The 17,271-nt window shown below is 41.1% G+C and overlaps 1 long non-coding RNA gene across 1 annotated transcript in view; it reads left to right on the forward strand.

Annotated features, from left to right (window-relative positions):
- The first annotated feature begins 1,122 nt into the window (after nucleotides 1-1,122).
- The window catches only part of LOC125484198, a 104,625-nt gene continuing 88,476 nt past the window's right edge, over nucleotides 1,123-17,271 (forward strand). Inside the window, exon 1 of the long non-coding RNA XR_007263039.1 lies at nucleotides 1,123-1,290. This is a non-coding gene — a long non-coding RNA (uncharacterized LOC125484198). The remainder of the gene's footprint in view (nucleotides 1,291-17,271) is intronic.

Consider the following 17,271-nt stretch of genomic DNA (forward strand, 5'->3'; position numbering starts at 1 on the left):
GATATCTGTAAGAGCAGAACCCGAACCATTAATGTTTCCCAATGGTCTTTCACAATCCTGTAGCTGCGATGTGATACTAATTTTCAAAATATTTGTTCACTGAATTGTGGATAAATAGAGGAATATGGGCCAAATGCTGGCAAATGGGTGGCATGGTGGCTCAGTGGTTAGCACTGCTCTGTCACAGTGCCAGGAACCTGTGTTCAATTCCAGCTGCAGACACCTGTGTGGAGTTTGTATGTTCTCCCTGCATTCATGTGGGTTTCCTCCCAGTCTGAAGATGTGCAGGTTAGGTGGATTGGCCATGCTAAATTGGCCATGGGTGTGTAGACTAGGTGGATTAGCCAGGGGAGATGCAGGGTGATGGGGGTGGCTGCCCTTCAGGGGGCTGAATGGCCTGCTTCCACACCATAGGGATTCTATGATTTATTTGGACTGAATGGTCTGTTTCCATGCTGTACAACTTTATGACTCTACGCTCAATTATCAAACATTTTGAGTGACATCCCAAGGTAACTGAAGATGAATGACCAATTTTGTGTGTGTTTTTATTTTCACGATTGTGATTAAGTCGTTGCTTTGGATATGATTTAGAGATGAGTTCTGAAAGGTTTAGGCGCATTTAGGTCTGACACTGGTCAATTCAATTGTTAACTGTTCGCCAGCTTTGTAGATGCGATGATGTTGCGTTTCCAAGCCAGGTAGGTGAAACATGATTTACAATATTTCGGCCCCTACTGTAACATGATGCAAGACCTGGCAAAATATCAATATAGAGTTTCTTCATCCAGTATGATTTTTTTTTCCTTTGGATGATGAATTGCAAAATAATGCACCGAACTCCCCGCAAAATCTGTTATGAGGTGGTTGGCATTTATTTTGAAAGCACTGCAGAGGCAGCAGAGTGGAAAAAAAAATACAATTTCAACCTTTCTTTTTCGTTTCATTGCTAACAAATTTCAACTCTCTTTCCCAGCATTGACGATTAGCCGATCACGTAGATGCGAGAAGAGCTTGAAGCTGGCCCTACTGGGGGCGGGAACTGGCAGAGTGAGTGCAGCCCATGTACAAATGAAATGTGAGGCTTTTGCAGGAGAGAAGGAGGAGTCTCGATTGGAGTGGGTCATTCAGTACAAGAAAGGCTGACGCAACTCTCAGGATCAAATCTATCTGGAAGATCTCCACCATAAGACAAAGCAAAGAATTTTCTGTATATATACGTGTGTGTGTGTATGTTTATGTTGTTTGTAAAGCGCTCACTGATCATCAGACCTGCCAACATACAGAGAGGTAAGGGCCATGGCATCTTTTTACAGTGTTGCACCTTCCGTCTCTAGACCCGTTTCTCTTATTGATGGTGCTTTGGTATATTTTGCTGTACTGGAGAGATTTTTTTTCTCTTTGTGCTCTTACTGCAGCTAGCAGCACCGCGTTCATTAAGAATTGCCCGGGTTAGGCTTTCGGGTGAACGGGGTCAGGAGAAGAGTACGAGTCGCAGAGGATTGAAATACATGTATGTGTGTGTGTGTGTTTTATGTTGGCTGTAATGAAACTTAGTCCCTTGGGAAGGGGCTCCTTTCATTGCTAACTGATATTGACGAGAACACGTGGCAAATCCTGCTGCCAAGAAACGGGAACATTATTCTTGTAAAGAACTATACGGGGCTCAGTAATGAGTCCCAATCGTGTGTAATGCTAACAGCAGCCTGGACAGTTGTAAATTTATGACAAGTGTATTTCATAAGCTGGGTGCACATTAAAGTCTGCTGTCTCTGTTGGCGATACCGTGCTGTAAATACAGAATGCCAACCTCTCTGAAATGCGGACATGCCCTGCATCACTAACTGTGCGCCTCGTCCTATTACGAAGCGATCACGTTGAAATAATTGCCGCATTTACACGCTGGGTAATTTTGCTTCGCTTGTGTGTAATGCTTCAGTCACTCGTGCTTTTAAAAAGGTAGAATTATTAATTAGATCAATTAAGGCAACAACGCGTACTTTAAAAAAAAATCCCCTTCAGTATTCGGAAGTTTCTGTGAGAATTAATGCCCCCGTCCCCATCACCCCCAATATGAAACTGAAAGTCGGTAATGGTACAAGTACAGCAATCTGCAAAGATAATATACAGCTTGAGAGGTTCAGCCTATAACGGAAGTGTACAGCAAGCTTTTCAGTACATTTAAAGAGAAAGGACAGGGTGACATTTTGGATGTAAGAGACTTCAAAAGGGTCATGCAGTCAATTAGCCCTGTTTTTTTTCTCTTTGAAGATGTCAACAGATATGCTGTGCATTTTTAACATTTTCTCCATTTCCAGGATGGACTCCTGGCACAGGTTTGTGCAAGTATTTGGTTTAGCAGGAAAGTATGCTTTGCAGTAGATTCAAAATAAAACATAAGCCATTGGAACAGAGATAACACCGATAGGACAGTGTATTCAGCTCATTTCTGGAAAGCCCTGACAATCATGTGAGGTGGAACTGGAGAAAGCTAAAAGGCAAACTAGATCAAGAGAGAGAGTCCTTTCCATGAAGGATTTTGGTGAGTTAGCGGCCTTTGTGGTCATTTTGTGACAGATTGCATGCAATCAATTTAAAGTCAGTTTTGCAGGTTTTCCTTGTGAGATTATGAACTTTGACACTGTTAATTTTTTAATCCAGCACCACAGCAATTAGGTTACTGTGCCCATAATGCTTCAGTTGCTCATGTGTGTGCTGTTAGAATGATGATTTTATTAGTTTGATATTTTGTAAATCATTTTTAATCAGATGGGTTGATGGGCTGATGGGCTGAGGAGTGGCAGGTGGAGTTTAATTTAGATAAATGTGAGGTGCTGCATTTTGGAAAGCCAAATCAGGGCAGGACTTATATACTCAATGGTAATGTCCTGGGGAGTGTTGCTGAGCAAAGAGACCTTGGAGTGCATGTTCATAGTTCCTTGAAAGTGGAGTCACAGGTAGACAGGGCAGTGAAGAAGGCGTTTGGTACACTTGCCTTTATTAGTCAGTGCATTGAGTATAGGAGTTGGGAGGTCATGTTGCAGCTGTACAGGACACTACTTAGGCCACTTTTGGAATACTGCATTCAATTCTAGTCTTCCAGCTATGGGAAAGATGTTGTGCAACTTGGAAGTGTTCAACAAAGATTTACAAGGATGTTTCCAGTGTTGGAGGGTTTGAGCTATAGGGAGAGGCTGAATAGGCTGGGGCTATTTTCCCTGGAGTGCCAGTGGCTGAGAGGTGACCTTGTAGAAGTTTATAAAATCATGAGGGGCATGGATACAGTGAACAGCCAAGGTCTTTTCCCTGGGATAGGGGAGTCCAAAACTAGAGGGCATAGGTTTAAAGTGAGAGCGGAAGGATTTAAAAGGGACTTAAGAGGCAACTTTTTCACACAGAGAGTAATGCATGTATGGAATGAGCTGCCAGAGGAAGTTTGGAGGCTGGTACAATTATAACATTTAAAAGGCACCTGGATGGGTACATGAATAGAATGGGTTTAGAGGGATACGGGCTAAATGCTGGGACTAGATAAATTTAGGATATCTGGTCAGCATGGACGAGTTGGACCAAAGGGTCTGTTTCCATGCTGTGCATCTTTATAACTGTAAATGATTTAGTGACAATGATGTAATCAGCTCCTCTGTACATTCCTTCATCCATAGGGGGTGGGATCATCTCAGCAGATTTGCCTGGAAATGGAGACCATTCTGAGGCATTCAAGTTTTCATGAAACATAGGGTTCAGGACTACAGTTCAGGTATTCATTTGGCCAGAATTGTTGGGACTGATGATGTGTCCTGAAACTGATCTCCTATGTGATTGCATGCAATATGCTTAGTGTGAGAAAGCATTTTTGCAACAAGCTGCTACTTCTGCAACTATGTTGCAGCAAAGAATTACAACACACACAAAGCACTGTGATTGTTGGATACAAAAATAATGGGAGTTACTTTCATTTTTGTATCAGAGTTCTTATTGCATGACACTCCCTTTGTCTCAATTTAACAGCAAAGTTAATCTTTTTGCATATTTTTATGCATCTCTGTCTAGATGTTGATCTGTTTTGTTCTTTCCTGTGTTGCTGTATAGTTCTATTACATTGCCTTTCTCATTTTATTCATATATGTAGTCTGATACCCTTAATCATTCTTGTACCTTTACAAAACAAAACATGAACATTTTACATTCAATAGTTTTGTTTCAGGGATGTCCAATGATTAGCATCAAGTCACCACGTTAACATGTTGAGACTATATCATTTCACAGCCAGGCCATATTTACATTATGCAAATACAATATTCTGTTGGTATGAAACAAAAGAAGGATTTTTTGACATAGTTATTCATCTTCAATTATTGTCCAATACTAATTCCCTTCCGGTATGAATTTTGGCAGTTCTCAGACAAATAACTGTTCTAAGAAAGAAATAACTTGCATTTTACATAACATATTTCATGATTTCAGGTTGTTCCAAAGCACTTCACCACCTTGAAGCATATTGGGGTTTGCTCACAATTGTGGGCCATTGCTACAACCATTCCAACAAATGGCAATAAAATAAATTAACAGAAAACTTGTTTTCTTTAGGCGGGTTTGATTGAAAGATGAATGTTTGCCAGAACAAGAAATTCCTGCTCTTCTTCAGATAATGCCATTGTAACTTGTATGTCAACCTGAGAGACAAAAATATCTCTTCATGTTTAATTTATCATCCAAAAGACATCTTTTTACTCAGTATTGTACTTACGTATAAGCCTAAATCATACACTGAAATTTGGCTTGAGTTATGGCCTTCTGATTCAGAAGTACAAGGGCCACCACTGGGCCAAGCTGAAATTTTAAAACTTGCACTGCCTATCTATTGATTTCACTTGCTCACTTGAGGCAATATGTACAATAACATTAAACCAGTGAACATTCTCTTTTTTTTTCTCCTCTTCTGTATCTACATAGTGATTCTTCATATTTGAGCCTGGAGATTGTAACCAGGGCAAATGAGACCAGAGAAAGGATAGGCATCATTGACGTAAAATATTGCATTACACAACATTAAAAGAAACATCCGGATCATAGTCACTTTTTAAGTACTGTCTCAGGATAATAATAGAAGGAAAATCCAATTGATTTTCTTCACTACCCTTAGCCCTGTCAGTCTGGGCCCTGGTTATTTCAAGGCCAAGAATTCTGAGGGCGATAGAAGATCTCTTCCCTAAGCTACTCAGTCAGAGATGAATTGACTTTCCATAGGCATAGATCTATAATAACTTACCACTGGAAGAGGAAGGCTGGAATTCATCTAATGTGGAGGACTCAGAATATAACTTACCTCTGAAGTTCTGCAGATTGGGAAGGACAGCTCTATTGGGCAGTGAAAGCAGGAGAGGACTATTTTGAGATTAAATAATGATTCCAACAGGATTTCTTCCTTTTCAGACCTGTTACAGCACATTTGGGTGGGCCCAGAATTTGGAGTATACATTTTATAATTGTGGGGAGGCAAGGGCCTAGTGGCATTATTGCTGGATTGTTAATCCAAAGCCCGAGGCAATGTTCTGGCAACCTGCATTTGAATCCAGCAGATGGTGGAGTTTGAATTCAATAAATACCTGGAATTAAGAGTCTAATGATAACCATGAATCCAATGTCAGTTGTCGGGAAAACCCATCTGGTTCACTAATGTCCTTTTAAGGAAGGAAACCTGCCATCCTTACCTGGGTTTTGGTTTATTGTTGACACATGTACGTAGGTACAGTGAAAAGTTTTGTTTCGCATGCAGTATAGGCAGATCATAACATACAAGGACACACAGATCATAGGGTGCTCAGACAGAGCAAGGTATACAAGGTTACGACAGCACAGGAGGTGCTCAAAAGCAAGATCAACATTAGATGTGAAATTAGAAAGGTTCATTCAGCAGTGTAATAACAGTAGGGAAGAAGCTGTTCTTCAACCTGTTGATGTGTGAGTTCAGGCTTCTATATCTTCTGGCTGATGGAAGAGGTTGGAAGAAAGTATTACGAGGGTGGGAGGGGTCTTTGATGATGTCGGCAGCCTTTCCACGGCAATGAGAAATGTAAATAGAGTCCATGGATGGGAGGTTGGCATCCATGATCTTATGGGCTGTGTATATAATTTTCTGTAATTTCTTACAGTCCTGGGCAGAGTAGTTGGCATACCAAGCCGTGATGCACCCAGATAGAACACTTTCTGTGGTGCATCTGTAAATGTTGGTGAGGGTCCTTATGGACATGCTGAATTTCCTAAGCCTCCTGAGGAAGAAGAGGCATTGCTGTGCCTTTTTGACTGTAGTGTCTACGTGGGAAGTCCAGAACAGATTGTCCGTTATCGCCACTCTGAGGAACTTGTCGCTCTCGACCCTCTCCACCTCAGCCTACATGTGTCTAACCTATTGTGACTCCAGACACACAGAAATGTGGTTGACTCTTAACTGTGGCACGAAGTTGTGTAGAGTAATCATGAATTGGAAGGCAGGAAGCTAGAATTTGTTTGTAAAAAATGATAAGGGAGATGAGTACGTGGTTCCTTTAAGAGGTAAAGTGCTTTTCTAGGCTTAGAGATTTATACAGAAAAAAAATGTGTCTGCATGTAGCTGAAGATGTACAGCCAGTTCTGAAATTTAAACATATATCAGTTGGCTTGTGTGGTTGGAAACCTTAGGCTTGTTTTGGTATTTTGGCAACTAGCTGGAATCAGCCAATTAATTTAAACCAAGCACTTAGCGATTGAAAGCCAATTGAATTTAAATCTGATGGTTTTGACAACCTCGGACTAATGCTACTGTAAGAAAATTGATGTGTCATCTAAGGTATATAAGGAGGGGGATTTTGAAAATCAGTGAGAGACCGAATCGTTGTCTGAGAAATAAGTATCTAACTCTCACAAGAAATCACTAAACTCTCTAAGAAAGCATCCTCTATCCATAAAAGGTACCACGGCACTTCTAGCTAAGAGCCTTCACAGAAGACTTCACAGAGAAAACATCCCTGACAGCTGGATCAGTGGAAGAAAGGTGTTTATGACATGAGAACAGCAGAAGAAAGGCATGTAGACTTTGAGAGACTAAGTTTTAATTTATTTTCTTATAACTTGGGTTTATATAAGCGGGACTTGTATTTATTTGAACAGCATACCAATAGTGTTTAGTTCAGTTAGGGAATAGTTAAGGGGGAATTGCTTGGTTTGTTAGTAATTTTGTTAATTTGTTCACTGTTAGGGTTAAATAAGTAAATTGTTACTTGTTACTTATAAAGTGAATATCAGGATTTTCTTTCATTTAACCTTTTCTTCTCTGTAACAATTCAGGGGCTCAAAGATTAGGCGAGGTGAGGCGAGCTTCTCTGTGTGTTTCAGGTTTAATTATTACAAGGGGACCTCTACTCCCACTGTAATAGATTGGGGGCTTGTGTTTTGATTTTAATTATCACAGGGGTTCAACCTCCCCTTGCTAACAACTGCCTTTTGGGCAATTAGGGTTGGTCAATAAATGCTGGCCTAGCCAGTGATGCCCTCGCCCTGTGATTGAATTAAAAGAAATTAAGTTCAAATGAGAGATATACTTCATTCAGTCTATATCCCACAGTTACATTTTCAGTAATGTTGGTACTGAGTATAGGCAACAACACTCAAAATTGTTTGGCAAAAAATTGTAGAATTACTATGAAATTGAGTTGCACTTGAAGGGACAAGAAGGGCTGAATAGCCTCCTGTGCTGTACCAATTCTGTGATTTTGGGTGTTTCCAATTTACCTCAGGTTGTTGACAAGGCTGTGCAAAATTGCTCACCACCATGTGGCAACCAATCGGGTGAGTGCATTTAGTCAGCTGGGTGCATTCATCAAGGCGGAGTTGTGCAGGCCTCTCTTCAAGATGTTTCACTTTAACTCTAGGATTTGTGAAGGGTAAAAAACGTTGTTCGTGCCTCTCACTGAAGTTCAGTGCTGCATCCAATGTCTATTCAGGTGCTCCTTGGCCCACAGAGAGTCATAGAGTTGTAGAGATGTGCAGCGCGGAAACAGACCCTTTGGTCCAACTTGTAAATGCTGACCAGATAGCTGAGATGAATCTAGTCCCATTTGCCAGCATTTGGCCCATAGCCCTCCTATTCATATACCCATCCAGATGCCTCCACCACTTCCTCTAGCAGCTCATTCCATACACGCACCACGCTCTGCATGAAAAAGTTGCCTCTTAGGTCCCTTTAAATCTTTCCGCTCTCACCTTAAATGAATGCCATCTAGTTTTGGACTCCCCCAATCTGGGGAAAAGACCTTTTCTGTTTACCCTCATGACTTTATAAATCTCTATAAGGTCACCTCTCAGCCTCTGATGCTCCATGGAAATAGCCCCAGTCTATTCAGCCTCTCCCTATAGCTCAAACCCTCTAACCCAGGCAACATCCTGGTGACTGCTACAAGCTGAGTTTGACAGTGAGAATTCAGCAATTAATACAGAAATCAAAATGTTTTAAACTCTGTTTCACTTAGTTTGGGGCTGGGTGACAGAGTCCAAAACCTCATGGAAATGAATTTTACTAGATTTTCTAGGCTTGTCCAAACCAACAGTGGTGAGGGATGTGTAGGTAGGTGTTTCAAAATTGTTAGCTATAACTGATGCTGATCAGTCCTGATGACCATAAAAACACGTACAGCTAGCCATTTCAAAACCTGTGAGGAAACAGTCACTTAGTAGTACAGACATTTAATGCTGCTGAAAAAAGAGACATGTGCTTAATGTCCACTAGGGAAGGAAACTGCCATCCTTACATAGTCTGGCCTACATTTGATGCCAGACTGTCAGTAATAATGACACAAAGATAGTGGAGAGACAGGTAGCGTTGAGGAAGCGACGAGGCTTCAGACAGACTTGGCCAGGCTAGGAGAGTGGGCACAGAAGTGGCAGATGAAGTACAATGTGGGAAACTCTGAGGTTATGCACTTTGGTCAGAAGAATAGAGGCACAGGCGAAAGAATAGAGGCATACCAAATGGAAACAGGATTTGCAAATCTGAAACACAAAGGGACTTAGGAATCCTAATTCAGGGTTTTCTTAAGGTTAACACAAAGATTCAGTTAGCAGTTAGGAAGGCAAATGCAGTGTTAACATTCAATTCAAGAGGTCTAGGATACAAGGGCAGAGATATACCGCTGAGGCTGTATAAGGCCTAGTAAGACTGCATTTGGAATATTGTGAGTAATTTTGGGCCCGTATTTATGGAATGATGTGCCGGCCTTGGAGTGGCTCGAGAGCAGGGTTTCAAACATGATCCTGGGAATGAAGGGCTTGTCATATGAGGAGTGACTGAGGACTCTAGGTTCATACTCAGTGGAGTTTAGAAGGATGAGAGGGGACCTGATTGAAACTTACAGAATATTAAATAACCTGGATAGAGTGGAAATGGAGAAAATGTTTCCACTGGTAGGAGAGACTAGGACCCGAGAGCACAGCCTCAGAGTGAAGGGATGACCCTTTAGAACTGAGATGAGGAAGAATTTTTTTCAGCCAGAGGGTGATAAATCTGTGGAACTCATTGCCACAGAGGGCTGTGAAGACCACATCGTTGAGTGTATTTAAGATAGAGGTAGATAGATTCTTGATTGTTAAGGGGATTAAGGGTCATGGGGAGAAATCAGGAGAATGGGGTTGAGAAACATATCAGCCATGATCGAATAGTAGAGCAGACTTGATGGACCTAATGGCCTAATTCTGCTCCTATATCTTATGGTCTTATGGTCGAATGTGATTGACACTTAATTGCCCTCTAGCAATTAGGGATGGAGAATGAATACTGGCCGAGCAAGCGATGCCCACATCCCAAGAATAAATTTTAAAAAACTTATTGTCTTGTACTGATCAGGACAAATGCAAGAATGCCAAACTTCAATTGATTGCAACAATTTATACTACAGTAGAAAACTATTATCAACTGTGATTAGCCAAGACATCACCATAGAAGTAGCAATGGGGAACTATAGACTCCACAAGGTCACCAATAATTTAAAAGAGGTGTCAGGCCTTAACATACACCTTTTGTTTACAGAGAAGGCATTTCTGCACACAAGTTATGGCTCCAGCAGTCCATCTGCTGTTGGCTTACCAGATCATAGTGCTGCTTTCTCATTGGAGAGAGATTACTGGTGGTGATTTAATCTGAGAGTCACTGCACCTCAAGAGAAGGAGAAGTTGAGAAGGAAAATTCCATTATGGTAATTTTAGCTGGTGTAGGAATTGAATCCATGTTGTTGGCATCAATTCTGTGTCAGAGACCAACCATCAAGCCAGTTGAACTAAACTGACCCCTAGCAAGTCTTGCACAATCTGGGAATCACAATCTGGCAGTAGGTATTTTGTTGTGCATTTCATAAGCACAAACTGGTTGACTACATTCTGCACTCTGACTATTAAGATGAAGAGCCAAAGGAACACACAGATGATTTGATACGGTAACCTCTTAACCAATTGAACAATAGTCTTAGTAATGGTGACCAAGAAGTTATCATCAATTATTGTAAAACTCTATCTACTATTCATATCTGGGCTGGCTTACAACTGACTCCAGGCCCAATGGGGTTGACTCTTCAGTGACTTCTGAAATGGCCCAACACTTCAGTCAGTTCAGAGGCAATTAGCAATGGGCACCAAGTGCTAGCATTAGCAATAACTCACACATACTTTGAAAGAATAAGTTTTAAAAGCTGTCAATCGTAAGTTTAGAACATATGGAATAACCCAACCTCTACAACCCTCTATAGTATAGAACTCCTCAAATTCACCACCCTCTGAAAGAAAAAAAATCCTCCTCATCTTTTTCTTACATGGGTCACCTGCCTGGTGGATGGTGGTGAATGCGGAACCAGAAACGTGTGTGTCTTCAGTGAAGACCCCATTCAGCTCCTTTTTAAGGAAAATGACTGAAAAACAAAGAACTACGGATGCTGGAAATCTGAAACAGAACCAGAAATGGAGAGAAAGCAATGTTTTGGGTCCAGTGACCTTAGGGTCATTCTGCTTTCTCTCCGATGACGCTGCCAGGCCAGCTGAGTTTTTCCATCAATTTGTGGTTTTGTTTCAGCGTTTTTTAAGAATTTGAAAATAGACTGGGAAGGGTGAGGACTGGATTTTAAAAGGACAAACTGACAAACAAACCCAAATAATCTGGTGCACTTGAGTGTCCAGCTATCAGATTAATTGTGGGCACATCTGAGTTTCCTTTTATTTAATTTTTATAAGCTGCCAAATGCCAACTAATGCTAGGTTGAAATGCTCTAATTTTGTTTACTGTGAGGGCCTGCTGCCGAGCCTCTTGAGGAGCTATCTGCTATATTTTCCAATGCAGTGGTAGACTCCATCGTGGTTATCACCTGATTTTGCCACGAGCATCTGTCAGGCAACTTCCACTTCTGGAGCTGCTAGTGGCTCCTAATTGAGTTGGTGAGCTAGCCCCCTGTCCAATTAGGACACTTACATTAAAAAAAAATTCTTGCATTCCCAATATAGTTGAAGCTTCCTGACAGGGCCCAGAATTCATCCTGGTGTTAGGTTACTATCACTGCTTTCACAAATCTTCCCATTGTCTGTCATGAATCAGGTTTGGCCGGAATGTTGCTGCTAGCTGTGATCCCCAACATCAAAGTGTTTTAAAGAACAACCACTTGCATTATGTGACAATGTTCACTGAAACATATAGTTAGTAGTTCTTTCACCGTGTCAGAAATTCCACAAAAAATTTCTATTAACTTTTCCCTCAATGCACCACTGGAATTGTAGATTTGACCAATTGTACTACCAATGGCCAAAGGCCTTTGAGAAAGCAGGATCAAGCCGTATTGGCAGGGATAGAATGAAGAAAGATTTTCTTTTTCATTTGGACTTCATTTGGGAGTTTTATTTTATTCTTTCACAGGATGTGGATATTGTTGGTTCAGCCTGCATTTACTGCACATCCTTAATTGTCTTGAGAAGGTGGTTGTGAACGGCCTTTTTGAGCCACTGCTGTCGATATGGTGTAGGTACCACTGTCCTATTCGGAAGACAGCTCCAGGATTTTGACTCAGTGAAGGAACAGCAATATAGTTTTAAGCCACACACTGTCCTGGCTTGGAGAGGAGATGCTTTGGGAAGTCAGGAGGTAAGTTATTTGCTGCAGAATTCCAAGCCTCTACTCTGCTGTTGTAACCACAGTGTTTGCATGGCTGGTCCAGTCCAGTTTCTCATCAATGGTAACATCAAGGATGTTGATAGCAGGGAATTCAGCAATAGTATTGCCATTGAACATCAAGGAGAGATGGTTAGATTCTGTCTTATTGAAGACGGTCTTTGCCTGGCACTTATGTGGCACAGATGTAGCTTGCCAGTTATCAGTCCAAGCCTGAATATTGTTCAGATCTTGTCGCAGATGGACACAAACTGTTTCTGTTTCTGTTGAGTGACAAATAGTGCTGAGCATTGTGCATCATTAGCAAAGATCCCAAATTCTGACAAGGGAAAGCCATTAATGTAATAGCTGAAGATGGTTAGCCTAGGGTGCTACCCTGAGCACATCCTGCAGTGATGTACTGAGACGATTGACCTCAAACAACCACAGTCCCTTCCTTTGTGTTAATACTTGTTCACTCCTGCTGTAAATCCTCAAACACCAGAAGCAGAAGTCTGTGTGTGCTCCTCATGTGTATGGCTCCTCAGTGGGAGCAAACAGGTGGAAAATTTACCATTTTATGCCAAAACTTTATATCTCCATATTAGGTATCTTGAGTGCAAAATTCATCCAATAATGTATAACTTTCATCTGGAGATCTAGCTCACACTTCCATTGTGAGCCTTGGTAACTTTTACTATGTTTTCTGTTCGTCAGGTATTACCTGTTGAAATCTGTAACACAAGGGAAGAAATTGAGAGACCATATTGAGGCAAGGTACACCACCAATTGCAAGATTTCTAAAAACAAAGACAGATCTCCTTCCTTTTCCAGGCAAAATATGTTTACTCAACAACTATAATTTTATCTGCTTCCAAGTCACTACTGTGAGAGAATTAATACCTGCTTCTCCAGATCTAACTTGTTGTCGTTATAATTTGCCTCATCATTTATTAACTGTCAGGGTGACTGGAGATTCAAGGATCTGTGAAACTGGTACTATTTAATTTACATTCTGGAAAGCTAGTGACTGAGCTAGTTCTGATTGTAGATGCCGGTCCATCAAACTCCTTTATCCCAACAGAATTCATAGACTCAAACAAGCTGACATTGGGATTTGGGAGCCGAATGTAAAGACCTAAACCGGACTATGGATATCAGTTTTTGTAAATCTAAATTAAAACGGACCAATATGTTATTTAGGTAGATCCAGATCATGACCTAGAATGGGGAAGCAGGCTTAAGGAGATGAATGGCCTGCTCATACCCCTATGTTACTATTTTTCAATGTAAAAGCAGCCAAGAACCTCCATTGTTGGTACTGCAGGCATTATTTAAAATGTGCCTTTAAAAATGTCTGCTTTGGAGAAGCACGTTCTTGATCAGTAGATATATATGTGAAATCTCTCCCCAACAAAGCCATGATTGTAGCTTGTCTTTGAATCTTTTCCTCCATATGAAGTTTGATTCTTATCGTTGCAAAGCCAAACCCAAAAAAGGCAGTTAACACACTTTATAACCTGGAAAAGAGTGGTCAAAATCACAGGTGCTCATATAATGTCGATGAGATTAGACTGTTATTTTCGCCCTTTCACCATGAGCCATCAGCATTGCATCCTCAAACCCTCAATTTTTACTCTTGATATGATTGGATTTGATGCAACGATTACAGGGCAGCATATATAATTTGACTGAAAACAAATGTATGATCTGAAAGCATCAATCCACTAAGTATAAGACAGAGTAGAAATTAATTATTTCAAGATTAAACATATTTTGTCATTTTCACCAAATTTTAATAATCATAATCATACACTTTGAAATGATCTGTAACTATAATAATGATTCAGTTGTTGAAGCAGATTGCCCTTTAGAATATTTTTGATCTATCAATATTGTTGGCCTCACTATTTCCTTGATAATGGAGCTGCATTGCTAAACCTACCTCTGTCCTCTATTGCACTGAAATCTTTATCCATATCTTTGTTGCGTCAAAAACCCATTATTTCATTATGGCCTTTCATTTATTATTTGATAAATATAGCTAGCCACAGCCTTTCCTGAACAAAGTTCCACAATTCTATTTTCTCACCCCTTAATGATAAAATGGCTGTCCCTTCCTTCCAATGCCATCAGTTTAAGTGCAGTTTCATGTTCAATTCTCTTAACAACTTTGTGCCTCCCTCTTTGTACAGCCTCAACTAGTCCTGTATCTCCTCCATCAATTTTCAATCCTCTGACTGGTTTTCCTCTGCATTCCCTTGACCTCTCCATTAGTATCAAAAGTTTTCAGATGTCTTGATTCTATTCTATGGAAATCCTCTTTAAACTTCTCTACCTCTCTGCTTTTCCTTTTCAAATTGTCCAAAAAATCTATCCTTTCAACCTAGCATTCATTCATCACAATTACGTTGCCCCCAATCTTTGGTGACAGTTTTTCTTGTTATTGCTTTGCGATGTGCCTTATGACATTTCCTACATTATAGTTGCGTAAATGCAACTCTCTGTTTCTGAGTTACTTAGTTTTCTCTATTGTTCTCTATTGCTTAACATATGAGGAACGTTTGAGGACTCTGGGACTATACTCATTGGAGTTTAGAAGGATGAGGGGGAATCGAATTGAAACTTTCAGAATACTGAATGGCCTGGACAAAATGGATGTTGGGAAGATGCTTCCATTCGTAGGAGAGTCTAGGACCCGAGGGCACAGCCTTAGAGTAAAGGGAAGACCTTTTAGAATGGAGATGAGGAGAAACTTCTTCAGCCAGAGAGTGGTGAATCTATGGAAGTCACTGCCCCAGAAGGCTGTGGAGGCCAGGTCATTGAGTACATTTAAGACTGAGACGGATAGGTTCTTGATTATCAAGGAGATCAAGGGTTAGAGGGAGAAAGCAGGAGAATGGGGTTGAGGAACTTATCAGCCATGATTGAATGGCAGAGCAGACTCGATGGGCCGAATGGCCTAATTTCTGCCCCTATGTCTTATGGTCTTATTGTACGAAATACCTATTTCCCTTCGCTAAGTTATGAGAACCTAAAGAAATAAATATTTTCCAATATCTGAATGTTCTTTCGATTGAAAGATTAAACACACACAACTCACAATACGTATAGTCTTTCTTGCAGAGATAATCACTTCAAAGCATGATGTTAACTCGAAAGGTTGTTACTGAACGAGACAGTTAGCAGACAAAAGAATTTACTGGGAGGCACACATCGGATAAGATCAGTCCTGAAATTTCTTAGCTACAACATTGGGCTCCGTGGCTGAAGCATTTAGTTCATAGCTTGGCGGATTCAGTGCAGCCTGTTCATGCCCCTGTCTGCATGAGAGATGGCATTTCTGTAAATAAGCAGAATGGGTGGATTGTGACATCAGCTTGCCTCAAATGCTTGTTTGGTGAACAATCTACCATTTTGGATTATGCAAGTGCAGTTAAACGCACACTTGCAATCACTCCCAACTGAAAATGGAGTTGAGGAGCTCCTAACTAGAGTTTTCGAGGCTAACCGTTTAATTTCCAGATGAGGTGTTTTTAACTTGAGGAAGGCATGCCCATCAATGTTCCTTTGTGTTTTGCCTGCTAATGTTTCTATCTGATACCCCATTGCAGAACTTATCTGTGACCTTGATGATTAGTGAGCTGGTGCACAAACTGACCATGCCTGACTGCAACTTACTTGTGCCGAAGACTCATTATGTGTAGATCCCAACCCTGTGCTCCCCTTTTCAATTCCATATAGAGCCAGCATCTGCATAGATAGATGTGAGTTATATCAAGTGGCACTGTTCATCATCAGAGGTCTGGCTTAGCTCTCACCCTTCGTGACGAGGCAGCGCTGGTTGACCAGGGTATCTGAAAGCAGAAATATAGAATGGGAGAGTTGAAGTGAAAGAAGGGGGATGGATGGAAAACACGAAGTTCATGGTCACACCACTTGCAGATTGTACTTCATGCTAGATAGCAGGATGAGGGTGAGTTGGGATTTGAGAATGGTCATAATGTTATGTGCTGTCTTCCTGAATGCACTGGATACATACCCTCCATTAGAGTGGGCCCCAAGATGCGGAGGGATGGGGGTGCAGAGTGCAGCCTTCATAATGGCAGGTGGTGTTTCAGCAGATGTAGGTGTGCCATTGGGATGGCCTTCCATTGGACACAAGGTGCCTATTAGGGAGGCATTCACCCACAGACCTGCAGCCAGACTGCCAGAATTTTCAATTCATTTTCCACTTAAAGTTCTCAGTCATCCTGAAGGTGAGTGAACTATCCAACGTCTATCCTGTTAACTAGTAAACCCCTTTACCCTCACTCCATCTGCCAGCGGAACATAAAATTCCAGCTGGTGATTGTGTTTTTCTGTGCTTGAGTGATCCATCTACTTTAACTGAATAGTTGGAGCAATATAGGCGAAGGGAGGGGTGGGTGTAAGCCTAATAGAATTAGGATATATGATGGTGAGATGCTGTACTTGAATGTTTTTCAAGTATATTAGACATGAATCCCAATTGATAATAAATAAGTCATGGAAGAGTGACACATTGAACAAGCACAAGATAATGATGGAGCAGTAGGTATATGTCATGTGATGATGCATTCGCTGGTATTGACCATTTGTGTGAAATCATGGAACTTTTCTGACACTGCAGATAGGCCCTCAGAACCAAACTCTGGGAGCTGACCTCTATGGTTACCTCTTCCTAATTCCTTCTGTAAAGACCATGTCTTTTTATTTTACTTTATTTTTGATTTTGGACTGAACTGAGAAAAGGACTGTTTGACAAGAAAGGACTGAAGAATGAATTGCTTTACTTCTAGTAGGCAAGTCACTGAAATGTGTTGTAGGTTATGTTTACACTGTTGCTTTGCAAGCAGTGGGGTAAGGTGCAAGAGGAGATGGCCCAGCTCTTGCAGTCTGTGTAGAAAGTGAGATTCAGCTGGCAACGGGTTACTATTGGTTTGTGGAGTTGTGACCAGCTGTGGATACCAAAGGCCATCAGTCTAACAACAAACATCTGATTGTCTCCTGGGTAACTAAATAGCTTGTGGGTGTGAACAATACTGGCAGAGGCTTTCAGACTGCTGAAAGGGCAGATGGTATCATTCATTCTCCAG

This window comes from Rhincodon typus, chromosome 10, assembly GCF_021869965.1.
Source record: "Rhincodon typus isolate 14 chromosome 10, sRhiTyp1.1, whole genome shotgun sequence".
Taxonomy (NCBI): domain Eukaryota; kingdom Metazoa; phylum Chordata; class Chondrichthyes; order Orectolobiformes; family Rhincodontidae; genus Rhincodon; species Rhincodon typus.